Source organism: Misgurnus anguillicaudatus, chromosome 12 (genome assembly GCF_027580225.2).
Source record: "Misgurnus anguillicaudatus chromosome 12, ASM2758022v2, whole genome shotgun sequence".
Classification (NCBI taxonomy): domain Eukaryota; kingdom Metazoa; phylum Chordata; class Actinopteri; order Cypriniformes; family Cobitidae; genus Misgurnus; species Misgurnus anguillicaudatus.
In genome coordinates this window covers 40,555,890-40,576,357 of record NC_073348.2, presented here as the reverse complement: position 1 = coordinate 40,576,357, position 20,468 = coordinate 40,555,890, and the positions used below count along the sequence as shown (strand labels likewise).

At 37.5% G+C, this 20,468-nt stretch overlaps 1 long non-coding RNA gene across 2 annotated transcripts in view; it reads right to left on the bottom strand.

Moving 5' to 3' along the window:
- Nucleotides 1–20,468, bottom strand: part of LOC129446395 (uncharacterized) — a 142,990-nt gene that overhangs the window by 5,540 nt on the left and 116,982 nt on the right. Inside the window, exons 7-8 of one of the 2 annotated variants that reach the window (XR_012372662.1) lie at nucleotides 7,510–7,548; nucleotides 4,543–4,626 (exon numbers count right to left, since the gene is read on the bottom strand). This is a non-coding gene — a long non-coding RNA (uncharacterized lncRNA). Of the gene's footprint in view, nucleotides 1–4,542; nucleotides 4,627–7,509; nucleotides 7,549–14,849; nucleotides 15,162–20,468 lie in introns of those variants that run through there. The other variant, XR_012372663.1, reaches the window with a different exon arrangement.

Sequence of the window (20,468 nt, the reverse complement as noted above, 5' to 3'; positions counted from 1 at the left end):
AATTATGAAATAGAAAGTCAAAATTATGAGATATAAAGTCGAAATTATAATATAAAGTCGAAATTATGAGATAAAAAATCTAAAATATGAGATATAAAATCTAAAATATGAGATTTAAAGTTGAAATATGATTTTAAAAGTCAAATTGAACCCTAAAAATTTTAAGATTTTTTTTATTTGGCTTCCATACATTACATCAACAAAGTAAGAAATGAAATCAGAATGAAGCATGGACTGTCACAGAAGCTTTGAATCTAAAGGATTTTGCTTAAAATAAGAATGACATCTGTATGCATTATTTTCTTTAATGAATGCGTTGGAGTGATTAGTAGGCGAACACAGCCAACAAGTGCTCATTATTCATATGAACTTCATCAAGTGTTTAAAAACATCTCAGGACCTACCAGATGAAGTTAGACCATTGACCAGAGATCAGCTACTTTTCCACATCTTCTGTTTGGGAAAAATCAATAGCTATAGTAAAACATCATGTTAATAGGAGTACTGTAGACTTATTAGTTTGTGAAAGCATCAATAAATGATGAACACACACAATCTGGCGGCACGTCAAACATTACGAATGACAGTCAGGTGAATTCAGCAGAGCTTTCTTCAGATTCTGTTCATAATCTACAAAGACATCCAAGTTCTCCGTTTTCCTTTCATCTCAGTGCTTCTCTGTGGAACCTGAACCAACTCCTCCAGTTTGGTGTGCGTTTCAATATTGTCAAGCCCTGACATTACAAGCAGAGGGATATTTGTAGATCTGAGGTTCAAGTAACCAAAGAGGAAAGAAAACCCTGCTTATGATTAATGACCGAGACGTCAAGACCTTCTTCTAATGATGATTTATGAAGATTTCTAAAAAACACCATCAGTCTGTCATGAAGAGATCAGTCTTTAAATACAATGTTTGAAATACATAAAGACAAATTGTTCATTTCAATACAGCATATATATATATATGTGTGTGTGTATAATGTTAACCTTTATTTCTATTCCATCATCTGGTAACGGCAAATATAATAAACACAATGAGTAAAAAAATGACACGCTGACAGAGAGACAGGATTATTATATTACAATCAAAAATCTGGAAATATGTAAACATCCTTAAAACAACATTAAGAAAATTAGACATGATATTTAGACTTCATGTATCTGCAGTAAGTTTATTTTTCTTACCCCTTAGGTTAATAATTAGGCACGAATAAACATGTGCCAATGGAGCAGGTAAGACATTTAAATATCTTACAACTTCTCCATTAAATCTATCTTGTTGTTTATCTAATAGTAATAAATGTGAAAGGACATTCTGAGATGAAAGAGGAATTTCTTCAGGCGCTGGAGGTTCTTGTTGCAGGATCTGCAGGTAAAAACAAACACAGCAGCAGCACAAAGACGAAACTCGAGACCCGAACACTCTTAACAATCAATAAGTGCAGTTTCATCTCTGAGTCTCACACGTGATCATGAGCTTCTCCTGAACAAACCACAGGATTATATTCATGAAACTCTAGACCGCCGCCCATCAGGTCTGATCTGATAAAACAGGGACGTTTCCCAGCGAGCGTCTGACATGACTCAAAGTGACCTGAGGGCAGAGGGCATTCGCTTCGCATGCATTTCAACGCAAGACCTTCATCAGAATATCTGCTTTAGATACAGGACCGTGCAGGAGACGGACTAACAGCGTGTGCCCAGCTAACAATTTTACGTTCGAAAAACGTAACGTTTCACTTAAGTTTTCAAAAGTTTATTTTTTTAACATTCTTGTCCAGTTGTATTAAGGTTATTATTTGGTTATAAGATAGTTATTACATTTTTAAGAACTGTTCGTTCGGTTCTTATATTAATGTTCTAAGAATGTTTTTAAAAACGTTTCTAATAGGGCTGTAACGATTAATCGTGCAAATGCCTGTTTTCTCAATGAATGAATTTTAATGAATTACGTTGAAATCCCGGCACATCCGAATGCCAGGGGGCGCTCTCATGCAGAAACTCCCTTTGTGCCACAGAAGAAGTAGCATTACAAACGCTATTTCAGGAAATGTCTACAGGAATATTTATATCGCTTTTCTTTAAATTGTTTCAGTTTTTTTCTTTATATTAAATAATATTTAGAATGATTTTGTTTACCGAGTGTTGCTTTTTTAAATGCACTTTATAAACGACTCTGACTCTGATTTTAGATTGACAAGGACTTCCTACTGACCAAATACCGTAGTACACACACAAGCCGTGTATGAAACAAAGAATCGCAGCCTTGCGATTCAGAATCAATTTCAGACAGGCATTTTTAATGGGACACACGATTTAATTGTTACATCCCTAGTTTTTAAAATGTTTCATTTGCCATTATATTAATGTTCTAAGAATGTTTTATTAACGTTCCAATTAGATTATAAAAACAATAGGTTTAAAATTTTTCCTGAACGTTAAAAATTTTGTTGTATTAACGTTATTATTTGGTTATAAGAAAATAAATTTTTTAGAACGGTTCAGTTGGTTCTAATATTAATGTTCCCTTTCAGCCGGTCACTACGACGTCATGTCGTGACCGAAAAATTGGGATGTGACGTCTCCGTTCCCTTCCTTCAGGGAACGAGTGTTACATACGTAAACGAGACTTTTTTTTAATGTTAAATTACCTACGCAATGATAATGTTTTCACATTCCACCAACTATAAAATTATAACCTTTGCAATGCTATTGTTTTAAGAATTTTACATCATTTACGCAATGGTAACGTTTTTAAAGTTACTGTTTTTAGAAGGTTCTTCTAATGATGCAATTATAACGTTTCTAATGCTAACGTTTTAAGGACGTTTATTATTCCAGATAACGTTAGGAAAACCTTCTACTAATGTTATTGCAAGAATAGTTTTTGATAACTTTAAAACAACCTTTAGAGAACGTAAGCCAAAGTTATGGGAACGCTCCCTGTTAGCTAGATGCTGGCTGCGTATTTTTTACTGTGTACAGCTTTGTTTGACTGTAAGATTAGGAAGAAGATAAGAATGTGTTGTGTGTTTAAGGGAGACAAAGACACAACTGTGATGTCATGATGGTGTCCAGTTCACTCCAAATAAACAGAAAAAAAAACAATTCTGCATTACTTCCATGACAAATAAAGGTTTTGAGACAGTCAGCTGTCATGAATGACCTCTATCTTATTCATCAAATTGAGCTACAAGACAACAAAATGGAAAGGATACAACAACAATGAAAATCAAACTTATTCTTTGTTTTAACTTTCTGAAGAAAATCTTATATCCTCCAGTCATCAGTCAACAGGACAACAGCAGGAAATGAATCTATAATAATATGACTCACACGTTACAAACATGTGTGATTCATGTGACTAAACATCAATAGAAACAGAAAAAATATAAACTTCTCTCGGTCAAATCAGTCGAGACGCAGTGATGAAGATGAATACACAATAACTCAAACTGTAGACTCACTACTGTAGATGTGTTTTTTACAGAAATCAAAGACAAACATCAGTCATTGATGTCTGATTATAACCCAATGAACAGAGCAGACAGAAATGAAAGCTTTGCTAAAGGATAAACAAAAGCTTCAGCATGTGTTCTTGTTTAATCCAGAGCCTCCTGCTGAGCGTGAGGATGGGGGGGTTCACTGCACCCCTGCCATGGGCTATGAGATATCAGAGACCCCTGTGCTGTTTTAGCTCGGGGTAACGGCAGTGCTGCTGGGGGTTTTCGGTACTTACGACAACTTTTTTACCTCAGAATGTTAAAGAGAAATTGCAACTGTTCCTTACAAATGCACTACATACAATAAAGAGCATATTAAATGATTACTCTCTTAAATAAAATCCAGATAATTTCCTCATCCCCATGTCATCCAAAATGTTGATGTCTTTCTTTGTTCAGTCGAGAAGAAATTCAGTTTTTTGAGGAAAACATTCCAGGATTTTTCTCCATATAGTGGACTTTATTGGACCTCAACAGTTTACAGTTTCAATGCAGTTTCAAAGGACTCTAAACGATCCCAACCGAGACATATGAGTCTTATCTAGCCAAACAATCATCATTTTTGACAAAAAAGTGTCCGCATTAAAGAAAGAAAGACAGAAACATTTTGCATGACATGAGTAAATGATCAGGATTTTTTACTAAGAAAGTGTTTTTATGTGTTTTGTATGAATCTACGGCAGGGATGGGCAACTTCGGTCCTGGAGGACACCGGCCCTCCAGGACCAAAGTTGCCCATCCCTGATCTACGGTATAATTGACAGATGGACAGTCATAAACAACATTAACTTGTCATTTAAACTTGAAAATAAATTCATTCCAAGTTATTACATTTGATTAAGCAAAAAAATTCCTCTCTTTTTTGGAAGAACGTGCACTATAAAAACTAGAAATATGATTAAATACATAATAGATTTGAAATAACATGTTGACTACAGTGATTTTTTTAAACATTACATTATTGACCTCAGGAAGAAACCCACACACAAACAGAACCAAAAGAAAATCGACTCAACTTTGAAGTTTTTAAAAGACTCACATGTAACACTGAAGACTTCTGGGATTGAAAAGATGAGTAGGCAGGGTCAAAGAATCATCCGCCTCTTTCTCTCAAACTTAATTGCTACAAAAAAAGAGTTTATAATGTTAAAAACACACACGCACGCACAAAGAATGTATTACTGTATGCACATCAGTGTTTTTATTGATGTGTAAAGTGTGCAGGCCACGCTGAATATTTGTGTCTCTGTTTTGACACCTCAGAGGAAGTTTATACACCTGCATATAGGAGTTTGTGTGTTAGAGTGATGCTTGCACATCCTTTAACTCAACATCACCATGTTAACGTGTTGTGGGTGGTTACCAGGGCATTGGCAAGTGGTTGCTATGGTGTTATGGGTGGTTGCCAGATCATTGACAAGTGGTTACTGTGGTGTTGTGGTTAGTTACCAGATCATTGACAAGTGGTTGCTATGGTGTTGTGCATGGTTGCCAGATCATTGACAAGTGGTTGCTGTGGTTAGTTACCAGATCATTGACAAGTGGTTGCTATGGTGTTGTGCATGGTTGCCAGATGATTGACAAGTGGTTGCTATGATGTTATGGGTGGTTGCCAGATCATTGACAAGTGGTTGCTATGATGTTATGGGTGGTTGCCAGATCATTGGCAAGTCTTGCTATAGTGTTGTGCATGGTTGCCAGATGATTGACAAGTGGTTGCTATGGTGTTGTGTGTGGTTACCAGATCATTGACAAGTGGTTGCTATGGTGTTGTGCATGGTTGCTAGATAATTGGCACGTGGTTGCTATGGTGTTATGGATGGTTGCCAGATTATTGACAAGTGGTTGCTGTGATGTTGTGGTTAGTTACCAGATCATTGACAAGTGGTTGCTATTGTGTTGTGCATGGTTGCCAGATCATTGACAAGTGGTTGCTATGGTGTTGTGCGTCGTTACCAGATCATTGACAAGTGGTTGCTATGGTGTTGTGCATGGTTGCCATATGATTGACAAGTGGTTGCTATGGTGTTGTGCGTGGTTACCAGATCATTGACAAGTGATTGCTATGGTGTTATGGGTGGTTGCCAGATCATTGACAAGTGGTTTCTATGGTGTTATGGGTGGTTGCCAGATCATTGAAAAGTGGTTGCTGTGGTGTTGTGGTTAGTTACCAGATCATTGACAAGTGGTTGCTGTGGTTAGTTACCAGATCATTGACAAGTGGTTGCTATGATGTTATGGGTGGTTGCCAGATCATTGACAAGTCGTTGCTGTGGTGTTGTGCATGGTTACCAAATCATTGACAAGTGGTTGCTATGATGTTATGGGTGGTTGCCAGATCATTGGCAAGTGGTTACTATGGTTTTGTGGTTGGTTACAAAATCACTGACATATGGTTTTGTGGTTAGTTACCAGACCATTGACAAGTGGTTGCTGTGGTGTTGTGCATGGTTACCAAATCATTGACAAGTGGTTGCTATGATGTTATCGGTGGTTACCAAATCATTGACAAGTGGTTGCTATGATGTTGTGGGTGGTTGCCAGATCATTGGCAAGTGGTTACTATGGTTTTGTGGTTAGTTACCAAACCATTGACAATTGGTTGCTATGGTGTTGTGGGTGGTTACCAGCTCATTGACAGGTCTGCATACTGACCCAAATCAAAAGATCCCACTTCTCTTATATGCTAAATGTTCAAGGGTTCCTACTATCACAAATATGAAGCATAAGCAATGATACAGTCATGCTTGACTTACTGTAGCAAACCTCATTAATTATGTTTGGTGGAATATAAACTGAAGAAAGAAAATGTCTTTAAAATTCACATTTAAAGTTCACAACCAGACCACAGTGTGTGCAGTTAGAACTTTCTCTCTCTCTCTCTCTCTCTCTCTGTTAGTTTAATGATTTTCTATAAATGCAGACAGAGGTTCTTTAAGCCTAAGAAAGGAAAATCAGCTCAACACAGGTGGGGGGGTGATTATAATGTGAAAAAACTGTTTATTTCACCCATACGTCAATAAATGCAATCGTTTGCAGCACAGGGACTTTTATCCAAAACTCAGATAGAACGAGCTGAAGGGAAGTGTGATGGTGGACTCAAACCCCTGCTGTTCTGTTCTGATAATTATTACTGTCACAGAAACTGTACAAAAGATGTTTTTCTGACCTACTTTCCATCAAAATGAGAAATTCACAATGTAAACTCTTTCGCACACACACACAGAGAGAGAGAGAAGATGTGAGTTCGACATGAAGTGTTTCACAATAGATTTGGAAGAAACTATTATTAGCACAGTTCAATTAAGAAAGTAAGACTCCACATTTAATGTTAAGTGATTCAAGCGTGTAATGTTGGGAAGACACATTCGAGGAACCGGAGAAGACTCCACGTGTTCCCACACCTCTCACAGTGACCGGCAGTAGTCATCATGTAGCTACAATACAAATATTGTTTTTCTCGGTTTCATGGGCATTGTTAGTGCACTTAAGAGTCGTCATTTGATCTCCATCACAGCAGAAGGGTTTCAGTGGGGTCGGGTGGAGGGGCGGTTTACGGCTCTTCCAGGATTACAGGGTGAGCTTTAAGAGCCCGATGCCTCGGGGAGAGTTAGATACAGTTCCTTTACCCAGAGGTGTTCAATTCAAGACCGCATTTATTACAGTGAAAACACTTTTCTTTTGACATCTGCTCACTTAACATTAATTATAGCCCCTCCCTATACAGTCATCATCAGATTTCCACTACAAGAGAATAGAAAAGGACAATGGAGATGCTTTTAGTTGAGAAGTGTGCTGTGGTAAAAAACAATAGTTTAGAAAATCACCCTGTGGACAAATTGAGGGACAAACACGTGATGCTTTGATGATGATGTCAACTACAGGCTGAAGCATTGGTTTTAATGATACTACAGCTCAACAGCTACAGCATTGCATTAGCATCGCAAAGGTTATGGGTTTGTAATACAAATAAACTGATAAAATGTATACACCACCATGCACTCACCTTTTCATTCAATGTCAAGCTTCATTCCTCAAGCAGCACCTGAAACAGAACAGACAAAGATTATTGAGCCGTTGGATAAGTTTGCTGTAACTACTCCAGATGAGTTTACGACCCTTTCAGTGTTGTGTAACATTAACAGAGTTTGTGTGATCAGCGCTGAGTAAACGCTGCTGTGCTTTGGGCTAAGATTGCACAAGATTTAGTTTTAAAAGAGGAGGTACTAAGTAAAGGAGGCTTTACTAACCCTCAGGTGAGATCTATGGAGGTTTACGGCCCAACTCGTCCAATGGCAGCGGCTGGTGAATTAAAGGGCACATATGTCATTGGTGTTTGTCCTAATCTACCCAACACCATAAATCATCTGACAGAAGAAGAGTAGCAACAGTTCAACAGCAGAACACTGTTATTATGTTTTGTGTAAGATGGGAATTCATTGATGATTCATTAGCTCGTGAACCAAACCAGCCTCAACCTGCACGTCCACCTCATTCTGTCAACAGAGCCGTCGGGACTCGTCGCGTAAGTAATTTTGCGGTAATCCTAGAAGTCTGAACGATGCATTTTTTCTCTGGTGGTTAAAGGTGTAATGGTCCCATCAGTCTGAAAGCACTCAATTTTCATTCCATCTCAGAACACCTGGAGTGTGTCTTTGTGAAGGGCATCGCTCCAACGAACAATGGGGAGCACGTCAACAATCTTTTACACAGATGCTGTATTTCTATCTCCTTCAGACCGTGAAAGAGAGAGACGCTGAGATTTTCGCTGGATGTTTGAGGTAAAGAATGATATCACATCTTAAGCACTTCAAATGATTTACATCTTGCACCTCTCAAAACGCTAAATTATCTGATTACAGTTCATAGAAACACGCCAAGGATTCATGACAGATGTTATGTTAAAGGAAGCGCTATTATCTTTTCTAAGCAAACATGAAACTCAACACAGTTTACTTCTGTAATGTGAGATCTTTCTGAGCAAAACTACATTATTTCATTGATCAGAATTGGATCATATTAAAAGTGGGTGTGTCTTACTAGAATGATGTCATCAGCAGGTTTGATCTCTTTTATTTTTACATATGAAAACACTAATTTTGGAAAGCTGTCATTATTTGCTATTATTGTCACCATCTATACTACATCAGACTTAACCAAAGGGTGGAGAGAGGTATGGAATCGGCAAAGGTCCTCAAGCCAGGATTTGAACTCGGGTCGCCGAAAGTGCGTCTGCACCATGTCGGAGCACTGCCCACTACACCATCGGCTCCGACCACTTTAACATGCATGGCATACAACAGCAGCTAAAAAACAACATCTACTGTAAACTACTACTACTACTACTCACTACTTAGTTAAGCTTAACTAACCATCTGTGAAGTTGCAGTCTAGATGTACACCCACAACATTAAATTACACATTAAATTAAATACAATGTTGTTACAATGATAAAAACAAAGTTGTGACTGCAGTGTTAGCGCTATATGCTAGCTAATGCTATATGCTAGTTAATGCTATATGCTAGTTGATGCTATATGTAAGTGTTTAGGCTGCAGTTCTACTATTGATGTTACAGTTACGTTTTGCAGGTCCATACTGAAAAAAAAACACAAACTTACCACTCAGAAATGTCCATTAACAAACAATTGATTATTGCTTAAAATCTGATACAGACTCAAACATAAGATCTGTTTACACACACACACAGAGCTACTGAAGGAGAAACAGCCAATCAGAGCAGAGATCAACATTATTATTCATGACCCTTCAAATAAGGTAATAATAGATCATTTATTTATTTATTTATTTCAAACCTGCATTCAAAATTTTCTCACAAAACAACATAACAGGCAACATAACAGACATATTATACAAGTGCTTATATGATTCCAAACCCCCTCACATTCAAGACAAAATACAATACAAAAACAATATCATTCTAAAGGCAAATCCTAGGGTTGTAAATGGACATGAAAAACTGAGTCTGGATCATTTTTGTACTTAATAAAGCCACAAACCTTCTATCAGAGAACAATTTAACAGATTATTAAAATGCATTATTTGGCACCTTTAAGATATGTAGGGTTATATTTAATTTCATGTTGACATTAAGAGCAAATGTGACTTAGACAAATATTGGTGATGATGCTCTCAGATGAGGAGATATAAAACAGCTTTAGCTGAATGTTCAAGTGATATATAGACAATATTATTCAAACAGGTATGATTTGGTAAAGTGTTCTGAATGTTTATGAGGGGGATTGATACGGTGGTGCATGCACAGAGAGAGGCGCTAGTCTGGTTTCATCAAGTCAGTCAAAGTGATATTTCCCATTGTGTAATACTCCAACCCTTCTGAAGACCGGAGCATCTTCATTTTATCCTTCCTACTCTTACATTATGATGTTTACTGTAACGTCTGCCATAGTTTTTCTTTTCTATGAGTGTGTGCGGAGACAATCAGAGGACTTGTGCTGTGATGATGGCAGACACTTCAAAGCATTGCTGCTATATGTGCTGAGGGCTGGGGTGGGCAACCACCGACATTCAGTGTCACTCAAGAGCCTCTCTGTAAACAACCGCAGGAAATACAACGAGACAAACTTCAGCTCTGGCACCATTAAAACTCTATTGCTTCTGAGGGAACACACGGATGGCAATTTGGTAATGGGACAGAAATACAGAAGGAAAACAGGTTTGGTTCTGATTAAAAACTCAACATGACTTTACAGGAATTCATGTGTTTTTTACAAGTTGGCTAATTCGTATGAACCAGTGAACACGTGAACCAGCTGAAACGGACAAGAAGATCAGTGATTACATAACGGCTACCGTAATTGCAATTTTGGAAAAGCGAGGTGCTAGAGAGCACTGTTCATTTGAATGCAAAATACATTTTAACCACTAGATGGGAGAGAAAATCCTACTTATTGTCCATTTAAATATGTTGGTGCGTTACAAGAAAGATTATACTTATTTAAGTGGGTCCAAAATGAAAAGTTTGGGAACCCCTGATCTAGAAGACTTTACATTTGCAGCTAAACAAATGTAAACAAATAGCTTCATTGTCATAGTTTAAAGAGCACCTATTATCCGATTCGCAATTTTACATTTCCTTATGTGTTTAAGTGTGTATTAGTTCATGTTAACAATATGCAAAATGTACAAACCCCAAAGTAAACGATGACGCGAGTTATCATCTCCAACTTAAATCTCTTTTCTTGAACTACAATAAACAAACAGATTGTAGTCAACAGTTTACTTTACTTGGCCTGTTGATGTGGACACGATGATCATTCCTGTAAGTCGTCTATGTTTTCATTAGTGCTGGGCAAAGATTAATCGCAATTAATCGCATACAAAATAAAAGTGATTTTTTTTTTGCATAATATATGTGCGTGTACTGTGTCTAATTATTGTGTATATTTAACCACACACACATTCATATATTCATTTCAGAATTGTTTTACTTATATATAATTTTTTTCATTTATTTTTAATATAGAATATATAAAATATAAATAAATATATATAAACATGTAAATGTTTCTTAAATACATACATACATGAATGTGTGTGTATTTATTTATTTATACATAATAATTACACACAGGACAAAAATCACTTTTATTTTGTATGCGATTAATCGCGATTAATCTTTGCCCAGCACTAGTTTTCATATTTAATATTTACAAAAGACTAAACCATGATTCAAACACAAGTGCAGTGTAAAGTAGTGCTTTTTGTTTCTGGATCAGATTTGGCTCGTATTGATAACATAGTAAAGATGAAATTAACTCCTGTCAGTATTGCATTGTGAGCTAATCTTCAAAACATGGTAAGGGGCGTCATATTTCCGGGTGATGTTAAAGGTATTTGGCCAATCACAACGTACTGTTTAGCTGGTCAATCAGAGGACACTGTGCTTTTCAGATCGATGAGCTTTGTAACAAAAATGAGCAACAATAATGTACAGTATGTTAGGAATAATTGACGACGGGCCGTTGAATTATAAAAAAATAATGCACACGGAAGGTGGTAATGCGGCACGACCGCGGAGTGCCGTTACACCGCGGGTGTGCATTATTTTCAAATAATTCAAAGGACTGGAGTCAATTATTCCTCTTATACCACGGTTACCACAAACATTGCTCTGATGCCTATTTTTTAAAGGTTTTTTTTAAAAGGTTAGGAGTGCAGTTATTGAAAAATAATCAACACCTATAGAATATTTCTCAGCCAATAAGAATACAGCATTCAGTAGGTCTGTGGTATAAGTGGAAAATAATGTGTGTTTTGAATCAAACACACTGTATTACACCAAACACAAAAAATAATGTTGTTTTTAGCAACATAACAGGGGCTCTTTAAAGTGCTTGATGTTTGTTGTCAGTTTGCACATTAAATTTACCACCTCCATACTACGGTAATAGCTTAAGTTTAATATAAGCAATATTTGGAGTGGATGATGGCAGTGTGCCGTTGCGACCCCAGCTGCAGGCCTCACTGTGCTGTCAACCTGATTGACGACTCGGGCGGCGCATGAATTTCAAATCCTGGATGAGCATGAAGACCAGTGAATGAAAACAGGTACAAAAGTCAAGTAATAGGATTCAGGATCAAGCAATTAGAACGTATTGCATGTAAATCAGCTGTGATGGGTTCAGCAGATACGTTACTCATCACTGAAGCGTGCCGTCGACTTCTTCTCTCACCTCGACCTGATCGCCTTCCAAACGGCAGACCCTCGAGTCTCCTCCAGTCAATTATCTGCCGAATTTTAATCCATCGGGTCTTCAGCCAGCAGACGCAACAGCGTACGGCCGGCCGTCTCACGGTACAGTGTGTACAGGTGAACTCGAGCGTGTCTCGCTCTCCTCGCTTCCACAGATCTATCATTTATTTGCTTTCATTTTCTTTCCGTTCTGGAGACTGAATGTGAGACCTCGACAGTTCAAATCAACCACAACACATGCATAGTCTCAACAAACACAAAACAACCCAGATGAGCCATTGTGCATCCACAATGAAGAAAGAAATAATGCAAGCACATTACCATATGTAGGCTTATCCTACACAGAAAAAGCAATAATAGAAAATCTAGGATTATGAAAACAGAAACTGTTTAAATTCATGAAAGTTTGTCAACATGAGCAACAACTCTAATAATCGCCTAATATAAAACACACACACACATGTTGTGAAGACTTGCAGCTATAGGACGCTCGTTCGAACACAGCTTAAAGTTTCATTAATGCCGTTTTATGCATTTGGAGAGAGAGAGAGAGAGAGAGAGACTGCACATATGTTTTGTTATAATGATGCTAGTAGTGAAATCAATTACACTGTTTGCCCTCTGGTAAAAATCTCTCTTTGGCAATTCTTTGAAAGCTCCAGATTGTTTGAAGATGATGAGAAGGTATTGAACTGCATTAACAGATGGCAATAATGTGATGCTGGCTTTGGCGGTTGAACTAAATGAACAATGTACATACATATGAATTCTTTCCTGTATACAGTATTGTGCACTTGATGAAATAAAACACTAAACACACAGCTGACTTTAACAGTTTAAAAATTTCAGAAAAATATCTAGTTTGTAAGTTTATGATTTTTAGCATTTCAATCAAACCTTAATTAGTCAAAAATACTTACAAATGAATAAATAAATGATTTTATATTACATTCTCTTCCCTTATTAACAGTGTTTGAATTATGATAAAGAGTATGGGGGTCCCCTAGCTAAGCCCCACCAAAATTGGGACAAATAATGGACATTACCGCTTTGTGGCAGTGCAGCACGAGAATTTTAAATGTATGTAGTATTTTAATTTTAATAAAAAACCAGGGGACCCCCTAATTTATATTGGTGTGCTTTATAGGGGTCCATCAATGCTTATAGACGGTTCTAGCAGTAACAACATAAACAAACGGCGTTCGTGGAACAAATGTAACTTCTGATAAATTCCCACAAAGAATCAAATACCAAACGGGTTCCTTTTATAGTAGTTTATTTCTGATAACAAGCTAAATAAATCACATGTTAGACTCAAATCATAGCTAAAGCATATCAAAAGCTACGCTGAGCTAACGTTACTGTGTAAAATGTGTACTAAATAATCTATACAATGTTACTACTACAGATCGGCTGCTAAACCTCCCTTCACATAGTGGTTATCCATGATCGCCATCTTCCCTCGTCTTTAGGAAACCAACACATTTGTTATTTTCGCTTGTTATTTCGAGTTCAGTTTAGACACTAGTCAGACCATTTAACAAACAGAGACCGTAAATTCAGTTCTGTCCAGACCGGATGTGCCTCAAATGTCCTGAAAAGTGAAGCTGTTTTCTCTTTGATCGCCCCCTGGTGGCTGACTGCAGTACAAGTCATAAACCCGTCTCTCTCCATGCAAACAAAAAATTACACTTCCAATAACATTTTTCGAAAGATGGTTTTGGTCCTTTAAGTTAGTTGTTAGTAAGTATGTTCAATTGTTAATTTTTCTGATTTCATTTTAGCTAGTAATTTGATGCTATAGAAATGGGGTGTTTCTTTATGATTGAAATTTGTGATTGACAGCTTCTCTGATCAGACTGTTGGCGATTCAAGGGAAGATTAAAGATATAACTAACTATTCATTTTCAAGTGTTATTTTACACAGACAAAATGAGTTGTTCAGCAGTAAACTGTACTAACCGACCTACAGGATCTGACGGATCACAGAGTTTTTTCTGGTAACGTTAAATGTGGACTTTATAGTTGGAACCAATGGTGTAGTGGGCAGCCCTCCGTCGTGTGATGTTTCGCACTTCAGCAACCCGAGTTGGATTCCTGGCTCATGGTCATTTGCCGATCCCATACCCCTCTCTTCTCCATGTACAGTACTTTACGTCCTCTCCTTACTCACGGTTAAATAAAGGTAAAAATGGACAAAAAATATGGCCTTTATATGCTAATTAATAAATGTTATTAACTAAGATAACACAGAGTGCATGAACTAAAGATTTGTTTTAAATAGCCGTACTGTTTTTATATGTAGTGTATTATTATGTGTCTTTAAATTGAAGTCGTTAGTTGTATTTGTATATAACTTATTTTAGCGAGCCAGTCAAATGAGATGTTCAAGGGGTGTGGTTGAATTGGGCGTTTGAAGTTTGGGCAGAAGTTTGATATCGTGGCTCTGCCTCTGGGCTCCATGGACGATTCCTTCATTACAATGTCCATCTTTTTTTTTACAGTCTATGGTCCAGATGCATAACCACGACACTGCACGTGCGTCTGAAGAAACTGTCTATAGGAGGTCTGGTACCACCACCCCCAATTCGAACAGTACTTATTAATGGAATCAAAAAGCCAAATGACATTCATTCATTCATTTATGTGTCACTGTTGGCATCAGCTCTGTTCAGTAACACAGTAAGATGAGATGTAAAACTCTCGGCCTTCTGGACAGCGTATGAACCATAATGACCTGCTTCTGCATTTACTTCAACCTGTTACAGATGTATCGCTGGATCACATCACTTTAACCCAGCAGGCTTTTCCGGCCCTGCGTGTCTGAACACAGCCTCGTACTCTTTCATCACGGGTCATGTTCTCTCTCTCTCTCTCTCTCTCTCTCTCTCTGGCCAGAGGGGTTACTGGTCCATCCGGTCCTGATTAAACAACAATTAAAAACAGTTGTGACATCCCAAAAATCAGCATATTAACCCTTAAACTGAACATTCTAGATGATCCTGTATGCTGGATGTTCAGATCACATGTGGAGGACCAATAGGTATTTTTTGCACTGAGAAATTATTTTCAGTCAAGCACAATTTAATTTAAACAACACAATTCTATGACAATTAAAGTGGGATGCTTATTGAAAAAATTGCTTAATTATCATTAAATATAATGAGCTAAATCAGTTTTTCTTTTTCTATATTTGACCCGCTCAAATTCCTGTCAGGTTCACACATTCCCTACAACATACATGAAGACAGAAAAAGCTCAAATGTCCATGTTTGAGGAGAGAAAAGTTGTCAAGGTCTTCTAAAGAAGCATCAGTAAACATCTGGGCTGCCACCTGGAGGATTGCCAGTGTATTAGCTAATGTTTCACTCAACAAACTCTTTATATTGTGTATTAATTTATCAACAACACAACTTTCATATGAAGAATTAACACAATCACTATTTAAATAAGAAACAGATATATTCTGCTGTCAATCTAAGAGTTAGAGAAGTCATGTTTATGTTACTGTCACTCACAGAAATACAACCATCCAATCATTTGATACTAAATATTAGCAAGATGTCCAGATTGATGAATAATGGATGGCATACAGACAGCTGGTGTCCTTCACAGATGAAGTTTATAGAGATTCTGTTTCTTGTGCAGTGAATCGATAGATGTTTGTATTTCACAGCACTATTTCTAATAAAAAAAACAGAAAATTAGTTTGTCTAGTAGCCCATAATGCATTGCCGATGTCTCTTTACTGTATATAAACGTAAATGCAGGGAAACGGCATTAAAAGATGATCCAACCAAAAGATCATTACAAAGCAGTCCAGATGAATCTCATCTATAATTCACTATTTAATTTAATCAGAGAAGCTGAACTCTATCTACAGTAATGTCTTATATTCCAGATCCTAACTGAGCGCTTATATACACACCAATCTCTCGTCAACAGGTTTACACAATAACACCTTTATCTCATGAAGACACAAATCCAATTCAACAGGGGATGATGAAAATCTGACTTTCTTCATGTTTAAGTGCTATAATTTGGTCCCAGTGCTTCTATCAACCTAGAAAATGTCCCAGTAACTTTGTTTTGATAAACTATTTTTGAAAGCATGTGAAAAAATTGCTAATTGAAATTTGGCTCCCCTTGTGATGTCAGAAGGGGATCTCATTATAATAATACCACCCCTTAATTTGCACTATCCAACCATGCCACTGCCATTTAGTGCAGAGGGAGAATGAGAGAGAGAGAAAGAAAGAAATAATTGAGTTTTAATTTCAACAAACCACCATTATGGTGATCAGTGTTTGCATTATCAGTTCATTAGCATTTTAGGACACACTCAAAACGACACATTTTTGCTCACACCTACAAAGTGTCAATTTTAACATCTTATAATAAATGATCTGTGAGGTATTTTGAGCTAAAACTTCACATACGTTGGTAAAACAAAAAAAATCTTGTGAAATGTCTGCTTTAAAACAAAAACGTGCGTTATATTCAACCCTCTTACCAAATGCATATGTGCTTGAATATTTATAGAGGCATTAAACACTAAATTCTTAATGCTTTAGAAATTTCAAGTAATGAAACGGGATAGATTATAACCAGTCTTGACCAGGAGCCGGTGTCTTGACCGGACAATAATTAGACAGTGAGCAGCTTGTTACTGTAAGGTCACGCTGAGATGTTAAATGTGAAAGAGTTCGGGTTGTTCATTAGACTTTATGAGCAGTGAGGAGAACGCAGACACATTTTTGAGCTAATATATGAAGCCCACCTTTCTACAGCAGGAATCTTCTAGTTGAGTCTGTGGTGAGTGTGGTAATATTCCTCCATTAAAGAGCACAGACAGTATTTCATAAGATCATATAACAGCAAAGCACCACCTAAAAACTATAAGCACATCTTCAGTTATAATCACCTGTTATTGATATAACACAACACAACTTTACCCACATAAACACAACAGTGTAAGGGAGCAGACACACTAGACATTCAGCCTTTGGACATTGCTGCAAATATAAGCTGTGTCTGAAATCTCTAAAATGCTGCCTACTGAGGCAGCATTCGAAGGCATCAAGGCACGTCTGAATGTAATGTTTGCTTTACTTCCTGTCTTCTGAGATACCTTCATCGTCTTGTCCCCCCAGTCTATGTGTTTGTGTGTGCACGGGGAATTAATGTTTCAGACTGGTCAAGTTTGAAAAAATTAAATATTGGCCAAGAAAGCAACTGGAGCACAAATTTAGTCAGATTTTCACTTTTTACACTTTTGAATGCATTTCTAGTGAGAAATTTGTATTGCCGTTTTCAAATATGGGATTAGTTATCACAAAGGCGCTCTCTGTTTATATTTCAAACAGAATTCCATTAAGCCGTCTTTTATTTTTACTTCTTCCAAGAACAGAAAGCTGTGGAGCATTTCCGTCACCATAATGTTTGATTCCTGTTCTGTGTTTTCTTCTTCTTTGTTTTAAAGGGGCCATTTCACAAGACTTTTTAAATCTTTGGTTTCCCAGAGTACATATCTGAAGTTTTATCTCGAGGTACCATATAGATAATTTATTATAGTATGTTAAAATTGCCACTTTGAAGGCGATAGAAAAAATGTGCCGTTTTGGGTGTGTCCCTTAAAATGCAAATTAGCTGATAATGCAAACACTGATCACCACAATGATGGTTTGTTGCAATTGAAACTCAATTATGCTGTCAATGATTTTCTCGGTCTCGCTGCACTGGATGTCGGTGCTGTGGTTGGATGGTGCAGATTGGGGGGCGGTATTATTATGATAAGAGCTCCTTATGACATCATAAATTTCAACGACCTATTTTTTCATGTGCTTGTAGAAAATGGTTTACCAAAGCTAAGTTACTGGGTTGATCTTTTTCACATTTTTTAGGTTGATAGAAGCACTGGTGACCCAATCATAGCACTTAAACATGGAAAAAGTCAGATTTTCATGCCATGGCCCCTTTAAACTTTGTTTGCAATGGTGGATCCGCTACTTTTCTTCATCTATTCTAAATTGTGAATCTACTGTAAATGTTGTGAATCAGTGCTGGCCTGAGGACTTGGTAGAGTAATAATTTGAAGAAATCATTTGTATTGCGCAAATGTCGAGCACGGTCATCCTTGCGTAGCCGCAGTTGAGTATACTTTGAAAGCTGCGCGGGATGGACGTGGAAATAAAGTATACCCGGCCCTTTACGGTCTTAATGAAGGCTGTTCGAATGCATTTCCCAGAGCTGTCTTTATGCTGCCGAAGTCATTGTTTCATGGGGCAGCGAGACAACAAGTCAGCTGTCTTATGGGTGTTTCACACGGTCCGCGGCAGCCCTAGTTGCACTAAATATTGCACAAAACACTTCCACTACACTAGAAAAGCTGAAGCCACTTGCCGTGTACCACACATTAGTTTTCGGAAGCAGCCATGGGCTGGCAACACTTCATTCATCTTTGCTCTTTAGAAGAGAAAGGTCACGCTATGATGTACTGACTTTCTACTAGTCACATCACATGTAATCATTAATACAAATTCGCAGTTCAGAATTCACAAAAGTTTGGTATGCAGTGAAATGCAAAATATAATTTTCAGTCTGATGCACTTTAACACACCACATAACCACAGCTAAATGTGTTTCATCTCTCCTCAAAAATGCTGCACCACATGTAAAAACTGCACCACATGTAAGTCCAATCAAGTGAATTCTATAAACGAGAACCTCAAAGAACTTCATTTGCTCCAATGTCTGTTGTTGAATCTATTTTACACACAAACATCTGAGAGATTTATGCTTGCATGTAAAATGTGTTTCAGAATGTTTTACATTTCTGCTCTGACTTCAGCTTCATTTCTACGAGAAGTTCTGCAGCAGCCGAATTTGGGGCACTTCGAAAGTTCAACAAAACAGCGGATTTAGAGAAAGAGAGGAAGAAAAAGTGACTTTGTCAGAAATGATGACTGGGATCTTTGATCTTCTCAGAGCCCCGCAGGGTGACTATCGATTGTGCAGAGAACCTATAGACTCGACTGCGGAGAGCCGAGAAGAGCCGCCGACACCGAGCGTCAGGCGGTGCGGATCAGTGCCGACTCGGGACACGAGATGATTGAGCTGAGAATGGCATGGACGCAGATAGAGGATCCTTCAGGAACACAAAGCTCGTTCTCTCTGAGTGCTCGACTCAAGAATGATAAAGTTTGAGAAGGATTACGGGTGTAATTAAGAGGCCTGCTGCACGCTGCACTAATGCTTTTAAAGTGACGCTCCATCAGTATAAATCACAACCAAAATTGATACGTAACGTTTTAAAGCAAACAGCGCATTAATAATAGAAATCTTTAGCATAATTATTCAACTGTGCATGACTCTGCATCTCAAGCACACTATGATCTCAGAAACTAAAGAACAACGTACACCGCACATAAGTTTGCTGTATACAGAGATGACTAATAAACGCCAACACATCCGCCATAAGACACTGTGTCCCAAAATGCAATGTGCTGAAACTGACCTTCACAAAACTAAAATGTAAAGATTTTTGAGATGCAAATGGATGTCATAGTTAAAGGCGGGGTGCATGATTTTTGAAAAACACTGAGAAGGGAGTCGGGCCGAGTACACTTGTGGCCAATCAGGGGAGATAATAAATGACCAAAGTTGCTATTGTACCAAAGGTTTAAAGTTACATACTTCCCATTTAACAGTAGTCAGTATGCAGTATATACAATACAGTGTGAAAGAATTCAGTTTCAAACAGTCTGTGAGATGTATTACTTTTAAATGTGTTAAATAAGTGATTATTATTTAAAACAAATACCTAGAAATATATTATCAGTAGAGATCACACCTGTATCTGTATGCTGTAAACAACACAAAAGGGAGAGATAAAAAAGAACAGAATAAGATTTTGGGAACACAGTTCTTATTAACCCATTTTCTCATATAAACATAAATAAATAATCATTAAGACATGTTATATGAAATAAATATTGTCTGAAGATCAATTTATAGCATTAAAATAACAGTTTCAAACATTTTCATTGAAACATCAAATGTTTAGGTTTGCTGCCCTGTCTTTGTTAGTGGGTGGAGTTCTGAAGGAAAGGTGGGAGTGGTCTAAATTAGCACGTCTGGTATAGAATAAAGGGGGTCGCACACTGGATGCGCAGTTCAGCGCTGTGCAACGCCGCATCGAGTCGCGTCTAGGACGATACGGAGGTATC